Source organism: Calonectris borealis, chromosome 20 (assembly GCF_964195595.1).
Source record: "Calonectris borealis chromosome 20, bCalBor7.hap1.2, whole genome shotgun sequence".
Lineage (NCBI taxonomy): Eukaryota > Metazoa > Chordata > Aves > Procellariiformes > Procellariidae > Calonectris > Calonectris borealis.
The window spans coordinates 10,022,585-10,045,140 of NC_134331.1; positions in this window are offsets into that span (position 1 = coordinate 10,022,585).

Here is a 22,556-nt window from a genome sequence, read left to right on the forward strand (position 1 = left end):
ACCTGGCAGCAGATGTCACCAGAAAAGCCAGTCCAAGGAAGCTGAGAGGCAGAAGAGGTTCCCTCTGACTGACAACTGTTCTGGTAGCAGTAGGGACTTAGGGCTAGTCTGAGTGGGGCCAGGAGCCCTACCGAGCTGCAGTGAACAAAACCGGTGCCTCCCTCCCCGCAACTCCCTGCTCATCAGCTCAAAGAGGGGAGACATCTCCCGTGGTTGAGTTGTCAGTCAGATACTGGTGCATGTCATTAAGGAAAGGGCTAAATCCTATTGTTAGAGAGACCAGGCATTGGAGACCATCTCCTTGGAGACCAGGACCAAAAGAGCATGTCCTGCAGAGACAGAAAGATGTGAAACTTTGTGAAATAAAGAGCTTTGTCTGGAGCTGGATTTGAGTGCTGTGTCAGTTACCTTTCATGGGTCAGACAGGCACCGCCAGCCTAGCCCCTTTGAAATACAGGTTATCTTGTCCAGGGACAGACGGACACAAAACAAAAGACACAGAACAAAGAAATAGTTGGTTATTTCTCGTAGTCAGCTGTTTATGCAGGAAGATCAGGAACAATAAAACATGCACAAAAAATGTGGTCTCTGTCCCTGTGCAGGGATCAGATATGTCTGGGAAACAACCTCTGATGGGCAAGAGTTAAGAGAGCATAAAGGCGAGGAATGAGTATGCTAACGTAGGCATAGAGCTGGTGGAGTTGGACAGTCCCACTGGTGAATATCTTCAGAGGTTTTGTACATTTTTGCTGTCACACACTCTTCTGTTCAGCTGTTTGTCTTTCCACCTCAGAAACTCCAGAATGTTTAATGTGAAAAAACCTTTTAATTTTTTTTTAAAGTGCAAGGCACTGAGGCTGAAATTAAAGCATTCCTCCATAGAGGAATCTTCTAGGAAAAAGAAATACTTAAGCATTTTCCAACCAGTTATGCTAGGACACTGCAGCTCACCCATGTGGGCTCTGGGCTCAGCAGGTGTCCCTGTGTCCGCATCTCCACCTAGTAGCAATTCAACCCCTTTTGAGGGACTTTTAGGGGGACTAGGACATGAATGTCATCTCCTTTTATCAGGCTTATGTGCAGGACAGCACTCAAGGTGGCATCACAGGGATAAGAAGGGGAGCATTAAAATGAAGAGGAAGGAGATAAAAAGGTTGGTTCTCCTGCTGGGTTTCCCCAGGAAATGAGGCCAATGCTGCCACTCTTATGTCTTCATCTTGCCCAGGAATCCTTGGGTTCCAATCACCTTGGTATTTACCTTGGTATCCATCAAGCAGGTTCAACCACAAATGACAGTGGGGTGGAAGTCTCATAATACCATGGACCTGAAAGGCTCAGTGGAAATGTGCATCACAGAGGGGCAGAGAGACCCTGTGAGGGTCCTAGCTCAGCAAGGCACTGCTGTGTGAGCTCAGCCCAGTGCTGGACACCAGAGGATGCACTCCTCCATCATCTTGTTTTCTACTAAAAGGGCTCTCTGATGTCTAGCAAAGGACAAGCCCATGTTTAGTTTAATTCAATTAAGTAGGCTTTGGTCCCATCTCCTGTAGAGCTCTTTGCTTACTGCCCTGGTGTTTGAGTCATCCCAACACACCATGGAAGGAGGAATTGCTCTCATGAACCAGCTTGCTGCTTGCAACCTTGTGCACACCTGCTGGTGCCCAAAAACCTCTCAGAAATGGGCCATGATGGCCAGTGTCTCCCTTTCTGCCTTTTTGTCTTTTTTCTTCCTTCCTCCAGCTCACAGCCCCTTTCTGCTTTGCATCAATTACTTTTCACCCCACTCACTCTCTCTTTCACTCTTTCTCTCCCACCTCCAAGAAGGTTACAGCAGAGCTGCTGTTCAGTGCTGCCAGCTGTGCTCAGCGCAGTTGCTAGAGGTGTCTGTATTTTCCAAATTTCCATCTCCAGAGCTATGCTTGTTGTTAGCTACTCCTCTGTGCAGGGCTTTGGGACTGCAATGCCTCACAAAGTGCTTTCCTGCTTGTGGGTGGGGTTGTTGGGATGCCCCCACTCTCCTGAAAGCCCTTAGAGCACAGACTTGCAGCACATTATTAAGAGTGAAGCTCCCAACATATGTTTGTGACAAACTCCTCATTTCTTCCTCAGCAGTTTGGGAAAGACATCAGTTTGCTGTTCGCAGCGGGGAGCCTTCATTTCTAGTTAGGGCTGACAGTGCCTCTTGGGCTCTGAGTTTCAACAGGAGCATCTCACGTGGCAGGATACAGCCAAACCAAAACAGCCATTGCTGGTGGATTGAGCTCACAAACTGCTGATACTCCACAGGTCTATTGTGGAGACCCTGGGGAGATATGCCCCAGGTAAAGCTCCTGGAGTCAGGGGAAAGGCAATTCTGGCTCTGGCAGGGCTGAGGTGGGGAGAGATCTGCTCCTACTGGTAGATGATCTGTGTGCATGCATGTGTGTCTGTGTGTGTATGTGTTAAAGAGATGTTGGATCACGGCTCTGCTAAATCCTTGTGTTTGAACCATCTTTGCTCTTCCCGCACCCGGATGATGCAGCTGCCAGGTGCTCTGGCCAGGAGGCAGCAGCAGAGATGGGGCAGCAGGGAGCTTGGGGCTGATAATCACTGGTACTGATACTCGCTGATACTGGTATTCACTGACAGTCACTTAACCCCACTTTTGGGCACTTGCCCTTTACTAGTGTGAACGCTTGCAGTGACAAAATTGGTAATTCTGGTGCTTGGTGGGTTTGGTTTTGCCACTTCAACAGCAAACAATAAGCCCAAGTTCATTGTATAGCATCTGTCTACAATCTAAGAGATATACCATGTGCTGGGATGACACATCCTGTCCTAACAGAGGTGCATAAGGTGGGATGAACCTTACCCTGGCCTGAATCTCCCTGAGCCCAGAGGTATCCTGGTGTAAGCCCATTGGCCTAGACTTCTCGCTTTTAAAGGATAAAGTTAGATGAGATTAATCTCATCTTTGTGCCTCCAAGTGTCTTTCAAATGCTTTAATTGCACAATTTGCACTTTTTGCTGTGCTGGATATATTTAAAAGACTTCTTAGTAGGTTTCTGAGGATTCAGGATCTCTGGGATGAATTCCTGGCTTTGTAATATATACTTGTGATATCTCAGGGTCTCAGTCCCCCTGGTCGAAGGGGAGTTACTATTCCCCCTTTTGCCTGCCTAGAAGCCAGGCTGGAGGGGACAGGGACTGGCTGGGTGACCTGAAGGCTCCTCATCTCAAATCAACACACAGCAGACTGCAAAGACTTCAGTGGTGCTGCACCTTCTCTGGGAGACGATGCTCCAGCAGTATCCAACTGGCAGGAGGTCCAGGGGCAGAGTGGGTACAACTCATACCAGCACCTTTCCAAACCCTCTAAGGCCCTTTTCCAGGATCATTATGTAGACCAAACTTCTGGCCTAAAAGGACAAGGGGAGGAATTCAGACAGGGAAAGTCAAATGGCTCGGATCCCAAGTCCTGAGATGAAGACCTTATGAAAGCCTGAGGACTCTAGCAAACTTCCAGATAATATCAGACCAGGCTGTGACCTGTGCAGACTAGGGCTTGGGGACCACTGTGTTTTCCAGATGATCCTGCAAAACAATGTGGGCTGCAGTCATGGTACGCTGGCTGGGAAGCAGAGCAGAGCAAACACAGCTCATCCCAGGAGCACAACTAAAGGAGGTGACTGTGCAGAGATGGAGCCAGATGTAGGTATCTGGCAGGAGCCTTGTTGGTGGCTGTCTGCAGGCCAGTAGTAAATCACAGGCAACAGCCTTAGGGAGTGAAGCTGAGATGCAAGTGCAAGGGTTGAGGCTCAGAAAGCAGAACAGGCATTTCCCCATGTTCACTGCCTCTGCTAACAAGGCACGTGGTGACACTGCAGGGATTGCTCAGGGCTGGAAAGGCAATTGCTTTAGAGTATGCAAAAGAAACAGAACCTCCAGGGAGGCAAAGTCTTTGTTTCATTCTCTAAAAGGCCAAGTGTTTTGTGGTTTTCCTGATTAAGCCTGACACAGGGGAGAGTTGCCCCAGATTTTCTTACGATGGGTCAGATCGTACTGGTCCCCATGCAGACACCAACAGGGGAGGTGTGTGCTGCTGAAAGGGTTGTGCAAACCCTGGAGAGTGAGGTGGGATGTTGTCCTTGCGGTGGAAATGGCCCAGTGATTGAAATACACCTGAGTCCCTTCTATCTAGAGACATGTCCCTGGTATCGGGATACTTCCTACCACCAGCTTCTCAGCTGTTGACATAAGCCTGAGTTAAGGGAAGAAGGATGGCAGTGCCCGTGTGATCTAGGCGTTGTTTCATTTTTCAGTCCTGCCTCCTGGCACCCCAGGAGGTGCTATCAGGAGATTTGTTGTCCCATCTTTTTCCACTGCTCCAAGCCTCAGCTCCGTTCTCCACCCATGTCTGACTGCTTCTTTCTGATGCATCACATCCGAGACAAGGTATCTGGAACTGGACGCAGAAAAGAAACCTGACACACTACCATTAGAGTATTTCCAAAGTGATGCAATCTGTGTGCTGGGGTGCTGCCATTGCATCAAACCAACACTACCTTCCACATACAGCTCCTATGGACCTCCCAGAAACTTATTGCAGGTGGGGTCCCAGCTTCTGTGGTCAGGAGAGTGGGGAACTAGCTTGTGTTTAGTTTCTGACACCTTCCTGGTTTGGGCAGGGGTGCAGGCTTCTTGCAGAGGAGCTGCCAGTGTTGCTTCCTGCTGGCATCCCATTTTCCTCCCGGATTTCCATCATCTGGCAAGTAAATGCATGGGCTGCTAGGATGGGCCCACAGAGCAGTCGGTTCCCTGACCAGAAGCAGGCAGAGTGGCTGGACCCCCAATCCAGTCACAGATGCAAAGTCAAGTTTCCCTCCTCTGAGCATCTGAGGAACTTGATTAGAAATGCTAGCTCTGCTTTCCCATCCATTAAGTGCTTGGTTTTGTGATAGCTGACAAATAACAGAGGTTTGCAGTGCACATGAATTTTTGCTGCTTCTGCAAACTTCAGTAGGATAAACAAGGGCATTTTTCATTCATTTTAGGAGCACTGATAGCAACTTTTGATTTCAGCTTGAACTGAGATTTTCCTTGTAACAGAACCTTTGACACCTATAGCTCTAGTTTTGTCTGGAAGGGTTTTGAAAAGCTTTCTTCAGATTATCCATCCTGGCATGTTTGAATTTCCAAATGTAGTGCCAGGTTGAAAGGTGACGTGGTCATGAGATAACCGTGTTTCAAACAATCCCCTTTTTTCAGGGTTTCAGACAGAGTCACATCTTCGAACCCTCTCCGTTACAAACCACAAGTCAAAGGCGCCTCTGCGTTAACACACAGATAGGAATTGACAGTTCTTAATAAAATTGACTACCACCTCCAGCAAGAACAACACAAACACCTTACATATTTGAAAACAATTAATACAGCTGACTGTGGACAGGCTGCTAAACAGGAAAGCATACAGCAGACGAGCTGCAACGGGCTGGTTTCACTGCAAGATTCACTAGGGCAGCCACCTCCCCACACCAGGCTCCGTTTAGCACCTAAGGCAAGGCAAGGTCGCAGAGGGGCCCCACCAAGGGCATTTGCGCAAGGATCCAGATTCCCAATTAATGTGGAATCAACATTTCTTCTCTCTTTTGTTTGATGAAAATGATGTAGATTTATCTGACCTGTACAGCTGGCAGTATCTAGCAGTGAGGCAAAGTCTCGGAAGGTGGGGGGAGAGAGAGAAAGAGGTGGTAAAAGGATAAAATAATGAAGACACACCCAAAAAGAAAAAAAAATTCAGAGAATGATCTTTAAAGGGAGGAATGGGCTCTGTCCCTCTATTCTCAGCTCCCTTCTGTGTTTTTATTACCCTCATACAGATACCAGTACAGCAATGGAGGGTTTAAGTTAGAGAAGACAGGATGAGCAGACCTGGAACAGAGCGAGAACTGGGGCTGTGAGGAGCACGCTCACAGCTGAGTTCTGGCTCTGGCACAGGGCCTGGCTGCTGGACAAGCATATGCTGGTGAATGAATAACACAGTCTGTCCCTTGAAAGTAACACTGGCCAGAGGTATGGCTCTTCTTCCCCCTGCCTATTTGATATTCCCAAATTTCCTCTTGCACTCTAAGAGAGATCCAGCTGAGATCCCACATTTACACTTGTTTATGAACATCCCGAGGGAACTGCCTGCATTACAAATAATTTGCTACAACAGAAGCAGAGCCCTGGACTTCAGATTCACTTGTGTTTGCCATAACACAGCACTCAAAATGGGAGCAGCAAGCTTTATTGCAATGAAGCAATGCTCATGTGCCAAGAGCAGATCGAAATGTGTGACCACAATTCCCCCGCGACGATCCTTGTTAGCAATCTGAACATCAATATTAGCTCTCCAAGGAAACTGTATTTTACCCTCTTCCCTCAGAGCCAAACTTCAGTTCATTTTGGCTGATTTCACCCCCCAAAAAAGCCCTCCCTGAATCCCCATATTACAGGCACAATGTTTAGTGCACCACTTTCTCTACAGAGACAGCACTGCCTTATGACAGAAGACAGACGTGTTATTTATTTAGAGTAGCATTTTGTTCGATGTGCTCCTGCTATCCGCATCTCTTGTTAACCCAGCACTCCTGCTGTTATAAGCATTGCCCTCCCCACCACAGACCATCAGCTGCCGCGCTCTCTTGAAGGGCAGTGTGGCCCATCTTGGTCCCTACTGGACTCAATAATGGAAACTCTGGGTTTTGCAGAGTTTCAGGCCGACTTGGATAAAACACCATCCGATGGGTTGCCCTTGACCACCCTCTCTCCTCCTGGGGGCAAGCAGGTGATAGCAGCTGCTGCAGGTGGTCAGCAGCACTTCTCTGAGCAAGAGGAAAAGCCAGCACGGCCTCGGGCCCTCCACTCTGCCCTTGTCCCAGGAGATGTACGGATGTCTCCTTTCTTCTGCCCCCGGCCATCGCCTCTGTGCAATAACCTGGAAAGAAGACAAGAGCTTCTGTGGAGCCTTCCACCGCAGCCAGGCTGAGGGACATGGCAAAGGGCAACATGTCCTGGTGCAACATCTGGAGCAGGTTTCCTTGGGCTGCGGCACAGGAAGAGATTTATGCAGGGCAGATGAATTATTAAGACAGCCCCTGCACTGCTCTGTATCAAGCTGGGTGACTGCTGCCAGCTCGCAGGGAGAGCTCCCACAGTGTTTTACTTCTGCAGAAAACAAGGATAGTCCAGGGATCAGTGGTGGCAGAATCGTTAAAGATGGACGAGGATTTAAAAGCCACTCCTGCAAGCAGAGCTGGGGCATTTGGCAATGCTGTCACAGCCTCGGGAACAACAAGCACCAACAGATGATCTCAGAGAAGATCCTTCCTGCAATTCTCTGCAGAAAAGTATTCATTGTCAGGGCCGTTTAAATAAGATCCTTTCAGCTATGGAGAGAGATAGCAGCCAATAATCATTAATCCCAGAATGTCTGCTCCAGGGGGGATGTGGAAGCTCAGTTTTCCTTTTCCTTCTCTCTCTCAGGCTCTCTTGCACATCACTACCAAGGTGCTCATGCGCAGGGTGGCTCAGGGGATGCAAGGCAGCAGCTGCATGGAGGCTGCTGCAAGCGTATCCATAAGGAAATGCTGCTGCTCAGATGGAAAGGACCCAGCCCACACACTTGGCTGCTCTGTGCCGGCTGGGTATGCAGCCAGGGGCTGTTGGTAGCATGGTACTCGCCATGAAACGAAGTCAAAGCTAGAAGCAATGTACATTTTTCTTGGCTCCTTGCAGGTGTCGCACGACAGCTTTCTCCTGGAGTTGCTCCTGAGCATAGACTTGTAGATATCCACTCCCCTCTTCATTCAGTTCTGTAAGGAAATTGTCTCTCAAAACTGCTTTTAAACCAAATTTGAGGCAGGACAAATGCCAGCACTTCACAGGGGGAGGATGGTAGATGACCTTGGCCAGGGCCCAGAGCTCCAGGGAAAAAACCATTTTGCATTTCAAGACATGGATTTACACTCTTATGAAGAAAAGCAGACTCATATCCTTCTGCAAATGGCTGACATGCAGCTTCCAAGGCTAATGAATTTTCTGAGAACTCATTTGTAAATCCAATAATTAGTTTATGAATAACAATTAATTAAAAATTGGCTCCCCCAAGAAATGTAGCATGTCATCCTGTCATTTGTCCTGATTGATCTTCACACAAGAATATTGCAAACGCCTGAGACACATATATAGGAAAAAATTAACTGAAACCTGGCACAAAGGCTATATTTTAGTAAAAATTGATTGAAGTGAAATGTAATTATTAATGATTGTCATGTATAATTGCTGTGATTATGGGCTGCATTCTGGGGAAGGGACACGTAATTCAGAGAACTGGCATGTTAGAGATAACTCAATTTGTCACGACCTCCCTCCTTAATTCATTTGCACGCCGCGGTGGCGCGGTGCCGAAAAGGAGATGTGTCCCTGCAGGACGGAGCGGTGCTCCCTGCCAGGTTACTCTGACCCAGCTCTCCCCGCAGTGGCTGTTCCCCGCCGTGTCAGGATGAGACCTTTATTTGAGGGCGACTGTCACTTCACAGCCTGAAGCTCTTGATTTTAAATGAAAGCCAAGCTGGGAAAGGCTTGCGCTGCACTGATCTGGTGTGCCCGTCGGAGTGCAGAGGTGATGGCACTAGGGGTCACGGTGTCTCACGTCATCTTAAAAATGTGTTCAGGCCTTTTTTGTTGTTGTTGTTGTTTTAACAAGTAGTGAAAGTACCAGAAACCTGAAATTCGCAGGGTTAAAATACTGATAGTTTTAAACTGACGAGAAATGCTCTGAAATTTGGCCCCCCACTGAATGAAAAAGATCGAACAGGAAGACTAAGTTCTGAAAAGGCGACAAATTTACCGTTTCATGTCAATGGTAAATTTTAGTTGACTAAAAATAATGTTTTTAAAGGGGGTGTTTGTCCCGCTTAAAAAGAAGCAGCACCAATTTTGTTTCAGTGTGATGTGCCATTTTTCTTATGAATTTTTTGGATCAGCAGCTGAAGCAGAATATTCATTATTTTCCCAAATCTGCATGCAACCAAGTTGTTAGTTTAAAAAATTAAATACGAGATATGCCAGTACCTTTTGTCTGCTTTTCAGTAGCTGAGATAAACCTAGACCAGCTCACAGCTGTACTCGCTATGCTTTTTGGTCTGTCACTGAATCTGCCTTTATTATTTTCAAAATGATTTCAGGCTGATTCTGCATATCTTCCCATGCTGAAAAAGGAGATAATTTGGGTTCTTGATTAGGTTTTGTGTACAAAATTTTAAATTATTTAGAATAAGTGAGGCAATTCCCAAAGAAACAAACAGTAACAGTAACAAGTAACAAATGACTGTAGCAGCAGAGTCAGGCTTCATCCTTGCTGTCTCTTGGCATCCAAGATTGGGAGCTGGTTGCCCTGGGGCCTCGCTGCAGTCGGAGGAGAGGCACAGCTCAAACAAGTCCCTATAAAGGATGCCTGTCTTCGATGTCTATCCCTGGATGAGGTGAATCTGCGCACCTGGGCACCCATAAACAGCCCAGTCCTTTTGCCTGGAGAAGAGTATAAAGGCCCTTCCCATCCTGGTTTACAACAAGTTGATGGGCTGGGACTCTGGGACAGGAGCCTGGGCAGAGAATGAGAGGTCCTGGCTATGCAAAACCATCTGCCACCAGCTGAACCATCTCACCCGTGTCCAAGCAATGTGGGGACACAGACCCCTATCTTTCCCAATGAGGGCCAAGGATTGCAGGGTGGACTGAAGATGGTTGTCTTCCTTCTGGCTGTACGTTCATCTCCCCACGCAGCAGCACAACCCAGAGCCTCAGGACATGCTGGCCTAGGCTCCATGAAAGGCTTCTGCATAGCAAGAGCTTTGTCATGGTGACCTGAAGCTCTTCTGTACCCCATGGACACACAGGACACAAACTCTGTTATCAGGACTGCTTAAAAAGCTCCCTTTCTCCTTACAGTCTCTTTTGTGCTCACTGTCCTGTAGCCTTCTAAAAACAGCCAAGTCCCATTAAAATACCAGCTTATAGCAATTTCAGTGCTAAGTCCAGAGCCCAACACAAAATGATGTGCTCAGAAATGAAAGCTGTGATTAGATGGGGTTAGGCTTATGATAGCTCACAGCAGGAATTGCAGGTAAACTACAACTTAGGGATCTTTTCATTGCCTTCCAAACCATTATTATAAACCTAGAAATTCACAGTTTCCTGCTACACGTAGAAGAAATGCTGGCATGTCGATGTCCAGAAATGCACAGTTGAAGTACTAAAACAGTTTTAATTCAGTCTTGCAATAATGATGAGCAATAACATGTCATTGTTAGAAGGCATCTGAGATCACACACATCCAAGTTTTTAAAGGTTATTTGATCTTTTTCCTTTTTTCCTCCCAGTCCTTATATTTAGTCCTCCTTCCCCCATATGAAGAATTCTTTGAACTGCTTGAATAGGGCAGGCCATGTCCTCCTTCTCTGATATCAGTGAAAAGCATCACCTAAAGCTTCATCCCCTCTCTGATTGGTTTCCTAATGACCTGGAAAACATGAACTGTTGCTTCAGGCATCTTCCATTTCTCCCACCTTAGGCTGAAAAATAGGAAAATAAACACTTGTCCATCAAAGGAAGAAAGAGGAAGATGCACACAAATTATCCATGGGGGTTCCTGGGAGAGTCACCCGAAACCTCCCACGAGGTGAGACCCAGACAGATGAGTCCTCTAATCTCAGTGTCTTTTTCTTCAGCTCCACACCCAGAGAGAGTTTATTGGTTCACAGATAACTTTATGTACTGATATGTTTGGGCACGAAACCTAGGTAAAAAGCTTTCCAGCAAAAACACATTCTAGCCAGCCCTTGCAGAAATGCTACATGGCACTGTTGAGCTGTATAACTTTGATCTCCAGATAGAAAGGAGTCTCTTTCCCTTGCTTAGTCACACCATTTGGAGTGTTATTAGACTGCACGATGAACACTTGAAGTTACACCTGAAACTAGGGCATATTTAAAGCAGTCTGATGCCCTTTGGCAGCTCTGAAGTTTTGAGGAAAGCACCAACAAAACAAAGTTATCTCCTCATGAGCTGAGTTGCTGTAGGCAGCCATCAAAAATGTTTTGAGGTGGATGGGGCAAAATAAGCAGAGCTATGTTCCCACTGACACGTATGGGACACGTTCACAGAGGGAAGTTTTGAGTTCCAAGTGTTGAAGCTGTGGGATAGTTCACTGAAGACTGTCCAGCTCACTGAGCCATGCCAGTAACGGGGAGCCAGACCTCTGAGACGTGTTTGGGTACCATCTGTGGGTCAGCAATACCCAGATCCCACTTGCACGAGGTAAGTAGATAGAGGAAGACAACGGTCAGACAACAATAATTTTTTAAATATCCATCAAGAAATCTGTAGCCCCTCAAACCTTCTGTGGAAGTTTATTCTGGAGGGCAGTGACATAAGGATTATAGGAGGGCAGAATGGGGCCCATATAATCAGATAACATTAAAGAAATATTGGAGCAGATGGCAAATTCATTGTCAGAATGGTTTTATAGCCACAGGTTAACAACAAGACACCAGGCAAGAAAATCTTCCATGAGAATATGCTATATTTTGGCAAAACAGGCAAACAGAAATGCAAACACTTTTTTTTTTTCAGCAAAGGAAAAGTTGTTCTGAATGTCATCTCTGAAAAGGCATGTTTCATTTAGAAGTATTGACTCCAAGCATTTTCCCCAAATTGGTATTTTGATTAAAATGAAAAAAGTAAAGCAGTATTTTCATTACAAAAAGATGTTATCAGTCCCAGCTGTTTGCCCACTTAGGTGGATTCATCAGCCTGATACCCTGTCCTCCACCCAGCCCTGATGGGGTCTTCAAGAACAAACGGTTTAGAAACAAACAGGGAAGGAAGGCAATGTTACCTCTTCTGTGCATGATTCAACTCATTGCCAAAAACATTGTCCAATGATGGTCTAGACCCAGCCTGGACCCAGGTACTGTGGCCTGGTGGGTCTGGAGAAGCATTTGCCCACTTGCCTCTCTTAAAACCAGAAATATGTGGTCACTTTTCACCCCCATGTTGACTCTAAGACAAAGCTGAGTTTTGCACCTGAAAGGGTGTTCATCATGTTCCTTGTGAGTTTTGTGCCTAAGTGAATCAACTTCCTACTTATCTATGAGAAATCCGGCTTTTCTTTTCTTTTTCCTAAATACCATACATCATCTCTGAGTACAAAATTAATTGTATGGTTGTTTAGTATTAAATATGTTAATTGGTTCACGATTTTAAATTAATTAAAGTATGGTCTTTTGGGAAATTTAGCATCTTTTGTCAAATACTTTGTTGCTTGTAATGAGTCCAAAATCCAAATATCCCATATTTCTCCAACTTTCTGTTGACTTAAAACTCATTAAACTTTACTTATTTCATTATTTTTAACTTAGTCATAGATTGATTTTTTTTTCCTCAGTTAGTGGCTACAACTGTTTAGTGTCTTTGTCACCAGAACGAATAATATATTTGTGCTATTAGTAACCCACAAATTCCTTTGTCCTGGTAAATCTGTCACCTCCTTTCGTTCTGGATGGAGTTTAAGCCATGGGTTCCCATTTCAATCTGTGTCTTCGAGCCCCTTCAGTAGTCCTTTGAGAGAAAGAAGTGCTCTTGGGAGGCAGCTCATCTCATCCTTTGGCAGACTTCTGAAGGAGGTCATTAGGCGGTAAGCTGGAGTGCTGTTTTCTCTGCTGACTAAAAGGGAGTCTGGATGACCGCAACAGATGAAGACCACAACAGAGCTGATCTGGAGGCAGGTGAGATGAGTCCCATTCTTGAGACGTTGGAGCAGCGCTCCAATTAGAAAACAGACTTGAGATGGATCTGTCCACTCATTTTTCTTAACAAAGCACAAAAATAACAAAATGCTCGTTGAGTTTTGAACTATGTCTTACTTGAACATAAATTAGAATAAAAAACTTGAATTCGAGAAGCTCTGCTCAATAGAAAAAAACAACTACCTGCAACTGCCACGACACCCTGTCACTTCAGCCCTTGCAAGAGTGGAGAAGGGGCACTTTCTCAGCCTTGCTCTCAGTTCAAAACTCTGTAATGCCTTCCCGGTTTGCACTAAAATCTGCATTGCCCAGGTCACCATTTTTACTATCTGTGTGCCTGCTTCCTGCAGTCTCCCAACATGTGCTGGTGTTGCTGACTACCTCCTGGCTATGCCTCTTCCCCTCTCCTCCTGCTTGTCTGACCTGAGCTCCAGGGCAGGGGCTCTGCCAGTGCTCTCAGGGTTCCTCCAGATGCAGCATACAGCAGCTAGCCAAGCTGCACAGCTCCTGTGCACACACAGAAAGTGGAAAAACTAGCAGGTAGTCAGATATTGTCCACTAGAGAAAACAATCTTCTTCATTGCTCTTACAAACAGCTAAATAGCTCAGACCACTGAAGGCAAAACACTATTTTCCCAGCTGCAGATGGGAACAGTGGCTGTTTTGGCAGAGAACAATTCTCACTCACAGATAAGATAAAGAAAAAAAAAGAGCTCTCAAGTGGCACCTTCCTTTATTGCTTGGTTTAGTATCTTTCCCCCAAGTCAACCCATGAGTATGAGAAATTCACAAAGCTGCACTTAAATTGAAATGTATGAGGCCACAGACAACATCAATGCCTCATCCTTATTTTGTGAATCACCTTTGTAATCTTCTGGGATCACAGTCCTGCCACACCAAAGCAACAGTTCTGAAATAAGATGGAGGGGCAAGAATAATCTTAGACATGGTGGTTAAGAAAGGACCATCATAGCGTATTTCTGTCCTGACTTAACTTTGTTCGATAACACAGACTAGAGAACTAGAGATTCCTTCATCAGTCACAGCTTGTGTTGGAGGGATGGAAGAGTTATCAGAAAGACATTGAAAAATGGTTGAGAAATTAGCAGATTTTGAGGAAAGCCCCATATCCTTAGGCATGGAGTTGCAAAGGTTAAATGTGGTTACTAGTTTCTCATCTGAGTTTCTTTGGCTTTAGCTTGCCACCCTTCTCAATTGGCCTTTGGCTTCTCAAGTAACATTTGTGCTCTCAGCTATTGGAAATCTCTTCCTGTACTTATTGTTAGACTGAGACCAGTGAACTTCTGTAATCAAGAAACTATGTCTTCCCATCCCTCCTTGAGCAGGGCTTACCAGATCTCAGTCCTTCCTGTGACTCTGTTCTGAAACCTTTCTGGTTTTTCTTTCTGATGTTGCTTTCCTTGTGGAGGATAGTATCTGAACAGCGGATCCTTTAGAGTTGTCACTGGGACCAAATAAAGAGGTATCACCAACTCTGTCCTACTATCACTTGATCTCTTTGGATTTCTAGATCCAAGGATCATGCTGGCCCCAGTAGACTCAGCCTCATCCTGGGAGCTAGCTTTAAAACTGTTTCTCCTCTCTGCGTTCCAGGACTTCTCTCAATCTTAGATTTATTTTCTCTGCCTTCATGCTCTTTCTGACAGGTCACTCAGATCAGCTCACACAGAATAGCGTGATGAACCTCAACAGCACTCACCACTGTCTGGCTAAAAGTAAATGTGGATCCTAAAATTTCAGTGAGGTTTGCCTCTGGGAAGCCTTGAAGAAGCATGACCTTAGGGTTCACATTGGATGGATCTGTACACTTTTTGATTGCACAGATCCAAGGCAAGAGAAAGTCCCACTTGCCCCTTTTGTCATCCACCCTTAAGTCATTGTTGAGCATTGTCATCTTAACTCCTAGGTTTGCTCTAGGTCTGAACAACTCTGTTCATTCTCAGGGCTCCTATCAACAGCTGGTGATGGGGGCAAAACAGGGAAATCATCCTGAAGTACACAAGAGATTAACAGGCTGGGATCACTCCAGAAGTAGTAGCTGGGGTAGTATCCTGGGTCTCATCCTCCTCCCATGGGCATCTATGCCCATGTTTCAAAACCAGGTTCACAGGTGGCTCTAAACCTGAGGCCCAGAGGGGATGAAACAGCACAGGGTGGGAGGATGAAGGATTTGCTCTCCTCCCGCAGGGCTTGGACCAGGCTTGGACACAGGGTTGGCAGTGTCGGGTGGCTTGGGGTAAAGCCTATCTTGTTGCTGCCCTATGCTAAGTCTTCTCAGAGGTTAGGTAGGTCCCTGAAGGTCCTCAGCTGGGGTCTGTTGCCCGTTCTACCATCAGCTGTGTTAGAAAGGATGCTTGTCTGTGCATGCCTCTTTGTGCCTCCCCACGTGGCCACAGCTGCTCTCTCATTCTGTGAACTTGGCAAGTACTTCTGGACAGCAGGGATCGCGTTTCATCTCCTTTCCATCAGCCTTGTGGGGGACAGAGCAGCCAATGGTAAGGCAGAGTGCACAGTTAATTTAAGGGGAAATTGTCTTTTCCTGTGGTCGGTTTTGTCTCCTGGCAGTGTGCAAAGGCAGCACCATTATCTATTTCTGCCAGCGCTTCTAGTGCTGAAATGCCTCTAATTAAAGGCATGCCGAGTTGTAGATATAGGAGATCTTAATTACATGTGTGTGAATAAAGCGTTTAACAAGATGTGAGAGGTCCTTCCCTTCCCCTTGGAGCCACCAGATCAAAGAGCAAACCCGCTCCCTTGGAAACAGACAAAATGTGTTGGTTTCTGGAGGGCTATTTTGTCATCAGACTTATCTCCAGACTTTTCTTGGGTTAGTGCCAAACTTTGAAAACAATTAAATAAAGAGAGGGATGGTACGACTGGTGCTGCAGGAGCTCTTTCCATTTGAGAAGCAGCCCCTGCTCAGTCGAAGCCCAGCAATGCATACAATGAAGATCTCAGTAAGTCGGGGCGATGCTGCCTCTCAATGCAGAGTAGATGAGCTGAATAGTTTCATTAGTTGGCTTCTAGCCCCCAGCTGGCAGGAGGCAGGTCTACCCTCATCCTGTCCGCCCTGTACTGGGGCCAATGAACAACCTGTACCCTGCCATAGAGACACCATTTCCTCAGAAAGGTCACATTTTAACAGGTTCCTCCTACCTCCTTCCCCCAGGGAGAAACTCTTACTAGTCCTGAGTGTTGTGGTCACCTTCTATACCCACAGGCGGTCTGGCACAACATGAGTAGGCAGGGACAAGCAAGTGAAGGCATACGTGACACTGCAGTGGAGTGGTCAGATTGTTTACCTGGGAGTAGAGGTTTGGTTCCTTGGACTGTTCTTGCAGCACGTGTTCAGCAATTATTGGTAAAATTGAGAGGTCAAATAGAGGTGCTGGGAAGGTATATCCACGCCTGTCTCCAAACACAGATCTGGACAGCATACGCTTTCTAAGGACATTGATCTGGGATCTTGCCTTGTCCATCCTAGTGATTTCAGTGTAACAGGAAGAAAAGTCTGGTTTCAGGTGAGGCTACCAAGAGGTGAGCCTTTAGTGAGAGGAACAGAGCGCCTTTTGCCACAGAAGCTGGGATGTTTTGCGGGAGGATAGTTACCCCTTGTATAACTGAAGAGCGAAGGGGACCCTGGTTGCGAAAGCTAGAGGATCACTTGCTCTGAGATCAGAGAACCAGAAGTTCCTACAGACAACTCGTCTGGCCTGCTTTTTATTGCAATACCTTTTGGGGCAGCTTCAAACTCCAATGCAGAAGCCAATAGCATGGTGTGGCAGGTTTCTTTGACAACATCTCTAGCCCTTTGTGGCTCTGGATGACACAGGAACTTAACACTTCATCCAAAACCGGTTGGCTAGACAAAAAAAATTAAATATCCCCAATGCTTTTTTTCTGCAAAAAGCTGGAAGTGGCCCTGAAAGGCATAGTTTCCAGCAGCTTTGCATCGATTAGCCTCACCTGCATTTCATTTCAAGTCAAACACAATAGTTTGGGGCTATCCCTGGTCTGAGACTAATCTGGAGTTGTGTCCAGGGCAGCTTATGGTTTGATGTTAGTTTGAGTGAAAAGAGCATCTAGAATCTGGCTCTCTGTTCAGTGAGTGAAAACATTCCTTTCATTCAAAGTTAAGGTGAACCGTATTTCTAAAACACTTAGGGGACTTTTGGAATAGCTTTTTGAAGTATGCTTACAGAGGGGAAAGGTGTTCAAGCCACATCAGTTGTAAGACCTCATTGGGCTTGAAGGTATAATTCATGCTCCTGAATCACTTTGTAAAATCTCAGCTCAGCTCCCTCCACCTGCAACAAGAAAGAAGATGCTCTGATGCAAGCCCTGCCTTCCATGAGAAAGGCAAGTCAGCAGCAGAGGTCACTTGCTCATCAGCTTTACTGCATCCCTGGCCAGGTGCCAGCAGAACTTCCCTAAATGATGCTGCTGGACAAGTGTCCTTGGCAAGAGGGGAAGCACACTTGGCTTACAGAGCCTTTGCCATGCCAGAGGAAATCCACTGGGAATGAGACTTACTGGGGAGTGCTGGGATCAGGTGAAGGAAAGGTAAGGACAAGCCTCACGTGAATGTTTTTTAACTGCTCTGCTTCCAGCTCCAAGGTACTGGACACAAAAAACAGTAAAACACAATACAATACAATACAAATACAAATAAAATACAGCTCTGCCCAAAGACAACTGGGGGAAATGGAAATAGCAAATCAAGTTTCCTATTTAAGGCCTGTTGGAAACACCTCCTGTCGCTCTTGGGAGCAGGAGCAGAGGTGCAGACAGGTTGGTCCTTTGGTTTTTGCAACGATGTGGTAGGTGTGTGCTCACTCAGGGATGCTGTGCATGGTGGTAAACGTGTGGGATCTCTCTCCCATGCAGGAACAACTTAGACCTCACCAGGTCTTTAATTCAAATACAAAAGCTGAGACATGATGAGGCCTCCTCATAGCTCCCAGCAGGAAAAGGGAGAGGAGGGAACAAGACCACCTGGGCTGCTGGGATTTCCATTCCCTTGACACTTACTGAGGACAGGGTTGGCTCCTGGACAGAGGGACAGACATCTCCACTCACCTCTTTCAGCAGCCCCAGCCAGGATGGTACCCAAGCAGGCAGGGTGTCTGTGGCCTTGCTGGGAGGCTGGAGGCCAGGTGATCACCAAAACCATGGTACAGCATTGCCGGTGCCCAGCTCATCCTGGTCAAGCTCCCTGCCTTCCAAGGGACTCCTCCAGACCCTTTCCATGCCCTGCACCACGCGCCTCCATCGCCTGCACAGCTCCCATGCCTGTGTTGGGTGCTGCAGGCACCTTCCAGGGGTGCGTACAAAGAACGGGGCTGCTCAGGTGCAGCCTGTCCCAGCCCATCTCTGCAACGCTTTTCATCTAGCAATATAATAAAAACCACCCATATTTCCCCTGAGTTAGGATAAGCTTTTCCTCTTCATGACATTACTGTTTTCTCCATGGATCAATTTCTCCCCTGCCTGTTTTGGCTTCTTTTTATAGTGGATTAAATTGTTTTGATTAAATGAAAATGCTAGTGTATTACCAGGGAGGCTCAGGGCTTCTTTATCATATAAACAAACTGCAAGGAGGTGGGTAGGACAATCACCAAGTGAGAGCAGAGCTGCTGCATGTTGCAGAGAGAAGTGTTAAACCGAACATTCGTCCCTGCAGTTCATTATCTCATGGCAATAAATTTTATATCTCGGCTTTCTTTTTTATTGCCATAAAACATAATGGACTGTTTCCAAGTTAAAGCCGTGATGCTGGGTATAATCTGTCCAGCAAGCAATAAAGCAAGATGCTTTTTAAAAATTTCTTCCATTGCTTCAATCTCAACATAAGCAACCTTCCTGAAATAATTCAGGGGAAGCAGGGGCTAGTAGCTTCTGATGAGTCAGCACCAAGTACAGGAGAGGTTTCAGGGCACGTTCAAGCACTTTGTCTGACTTCTCCTCTTGCAAGATGCAAAAAGACAGAATATCTACCCGAGGTAACTCTGGCACACTGTTGCCATAGTTACCTGAACACTTTGTAATCATCAATAGATTTGTTCTCCCAGCACACCACTATCGTCAGGGATTAATACCATCTCCATTTTATAGATAGAAACCTAAGGCAGAGAGAGTCCAAGGACACACAGGAGCCAGGAGGCAAAGCCAGGAACTGAAATGCAGCCTGAAGATTTCTTTGTTAGACCCTAAATACAGCCTTAAATTCTGGTTCTGGCTTGCTGCCCTCTCATTCATGGCATTTTCCACTGGTAACAAATAGTCACCCACAGCACTTAACTTGGTCTTTACTTTGATGCTGGAAGTGGTTTCACTGTTTGCCGCAAAGATATCCCACTTGGGAAATAATCCAATTCCCTTCAATACTGCCTGTATCAAACAAAGCACAAGAGCAAGTCCCACATCTGCTCAGGATGCGGAGTGGGGACAGGTAGCTGAGGGGCTTCAGATGAGGTATTTTTCTCTCCAAATCCATCTCTCAGATACATCCAGGAAAGTAACACAGAACACATCATAAATTGCTTTTTTAAGTATTTTGGGCTATGCCATCTAAAGGGGTCGAGGGAAAGGCTACCAAAGCATTAACTCTGTCAAGAACAAATATCACCAACACTAAATCATATTTGCCTTGAGGTTTCTAGAAAAAAAAAACACCTTATTTTTGTTGTTGTCTCACCCAGAATTTTTACAGAAAAACAAGCTAAATTCTGCCGGACAGAAGATAAATTGAGCTCAAAGCCTACTGCAAACTTCAACCTAGGAAGGTCTATTTGCCTTACAAATTCTGTCCCTTAGTGGAAATGGTTAGTATTTCTTTTTATGTTAGATTAATGCATAAAGGTAAAAATACTGTTTAACACACACATCCACATGCATACACATGGTTTGGGTTTTTTTTACAGTTAATATGCATTCACGTTTTCAAATTGATCCCAGCAATTGCAAAATCACAGTCTTACAACACTAAGAAGCTATTTCTGAGTATGTCTGGCATTTACAGAAGGTGAAACACTTTGAAAATTCTGCTAATCCCTGATGACATTTTGAGACTTCCAGATAACTTTAAAAACCCAGTTTCCATGTCTGTTCACAACCAGGGACTACTTCCACATCTAATTACAAAGGCAATTCTGTAAGAGTTATGAAGCAATTGTTAATTGACTTTGGACTTCACTTTCATTATTTTCCTCTCCTCTAAGATGGTGTAAATCCAAAGTAGCTTCACTGAAGCCACTGGAATTAGGAACATAGAAATGAAGGACTGGAGGAGGTATATGGTACTGAAGCAAGGTGAAAGTTGTGCCCATGTCCTTCAAAATGTGCAAATTGCCATAATGTGCAATGTTCTGCTATGGAAATGGAAAAGCTCCTCCCTGGTACGAGCAGGCTCAGTAAGGAGGTAAAAGCAGAAGTGACACGTGCAAGAGTGAAACTGGGCCCTGATGCAGAGCTATTAGTGCAAGGGAACCAGAGCATGTGTGAACAGTGCTACAGGCTTTCACCCGCCTTGTTAGCAACCTCTGGCGTGTGTAGTACTGCCTTATTGCAGGTCTGCTCTTCTCACTGCAGGAAAGACAGACCACGAGGCTGTAATTCCTCCATTGGTTCTTCCTCTGATGTGCTGTCTGGCTATAGATGGAACAGATTAGCTCCTCATTCCTCTAACATCATTCATCTGTTTAAATTATAGACTTTTCACGTGTCTGTAACACCTGGCACAAGGGAGACTCTAGAAACTCTCATGATCACATGAAAACTCTCAGCTCCCTGGGTCTAAGTGACCTGAGAGCATCCCTGCTGCTGTCTGAGCCCTTCTGGTCTGATTGAGGGACCAAGACTTTGCTGCCTCAACCAGAATATCGCTTATGCTCTGCACGATCTCCTTTTCTGCTCACAAGGCCATGTGAGACAGGACTTAGGACAGTAAAACTGGAACAGTAACTTCTGGGTTTGTGCTGTTACTGGGGAATGGGTACTCTGAAACAAAGGCACTGGACAACTGTATTGAACTTTTTTCCTGGACACGAATTGAGCTGCAATCAAATGTAGGTGTATAAAGTAGCCAATGTAGGTGTATAAAGAAGCCCTGGCTACCATCTCTGATGCCTGACACACTTTAATTTCAGCTTCTTTAACACTGTCTGAACGACCAGCAGCACAGCAAACACCTCCTTGGCCTGATCCAGGCCCTGCCTGAGTCAGAGGGAATCGATTCACTGCATAGGCTTACCAATTGCTCATGCAAAGTGCAGGATGAAGTGCCTCTTGTATACAACCCCAATTAAAGCAGATCAGCAATTTCAGGGAGAAAAGGACTTGCATCACCAGCCAAACTGCTGGCTGCACCTGTCCATCCCCATGCAGAAAAAAGGATTTCTGTAAAAAACAAATTTTCATTAGCTTCTGCCAATCATTTCTGCCCATCTAGCTTAATTAAAATTTACCACTCAACTCTCAGGCAAACGTTACACACAAAGAAGGTTAAAAGCCTCCCTCTTTACCTTCTCCCTGCATTTTGGGAAAGGTTCCCTGAATGGGCCATTTAGAATATAAATACTAGCTACTAATTTTATTTCATATTAAATGTCCTGCAAAGTAAATTTCACAAGTCTTTACACTTCATCAACAAAATTAAAACAGTTAAGGAAGGGATTTGCTGATGGAAGATGCTAAAATTATCTGTCTGTAATTAATCCTGAAAAGAACATGCTGAAGTAGAGAGCCTTTACTTCATGTCAGCATTTCCATGTCCACAACAATATTAATTCAAGCATCAAGGACTGGGTTAAAATTTAGTGAGACACAGATTGTTGGAGTTCTGCCATTTATTTAGGTTGCATTGCGTTCGTGGGTAGAAGAAGGTGTTCCCCAGGCAAGCATGGGAGCACTTACAGCCCCCAAAACAGAAGAAGCTTCAAGGTCTGTCAGGAGTTCCAGCGGCTAAAGGAGATATTTACAGGGTACTCCATTACCCAAGGGGGGGCGTGAGCAGACGCAGGTAAGACCACACAAAGGGAGACAGAGAGAAAGGAAGAGCCAGACACAGTCTCAGGCCACTGGTAGCACAAACCTGAGATAAAGGATAGATCTGGGGGTAAGTGGTGCCTGGAAAAATCCCAGGACTGAAAACAGAGGCGTGACCCTTGCTATGATGTCTTTCTTGATGTCCAAGAAAACAAAACTTTGTGAATTTGTGGATATAACAATTGGCATCTCATATTCAATCACAATTTATCCCCCCAAATAGATGTGACTTGTAGGGCCAAAGATTTTACCAGCCCGAGGTGGTCCTGTCACCGAGCCACACAGGCACTGCAAAGCTGGGATCTCAGCTAACTGGTCACCTTGGCTCCTTCCATGGTCATACAGGTATTGCCAGGGCTGCACAAATGGTTTGGAGGAGGAATAAACACAGTTGCTTTATACTCAGGGGACAAGCTGTGAGGAGTCACTTGGTATGGGAAATCATGTCAGACTGGGGATCCCTGGGATCTCTGGGAGGATTTGACAGAAAACGGCTAAAGGACTTTGGGAGACAGGACCTCAGGAGAGCCCCAGCCCCTCCTCAGAGCTGGAACAAGGATTAGGCTGTCGTACGGGCTGAACAGAGTACGGTGTTTGCACACAAGGTCCTAGCCCTTGTCAGGGCTCATCCACAGCTCCTAATTCTCACATAGTCACCCT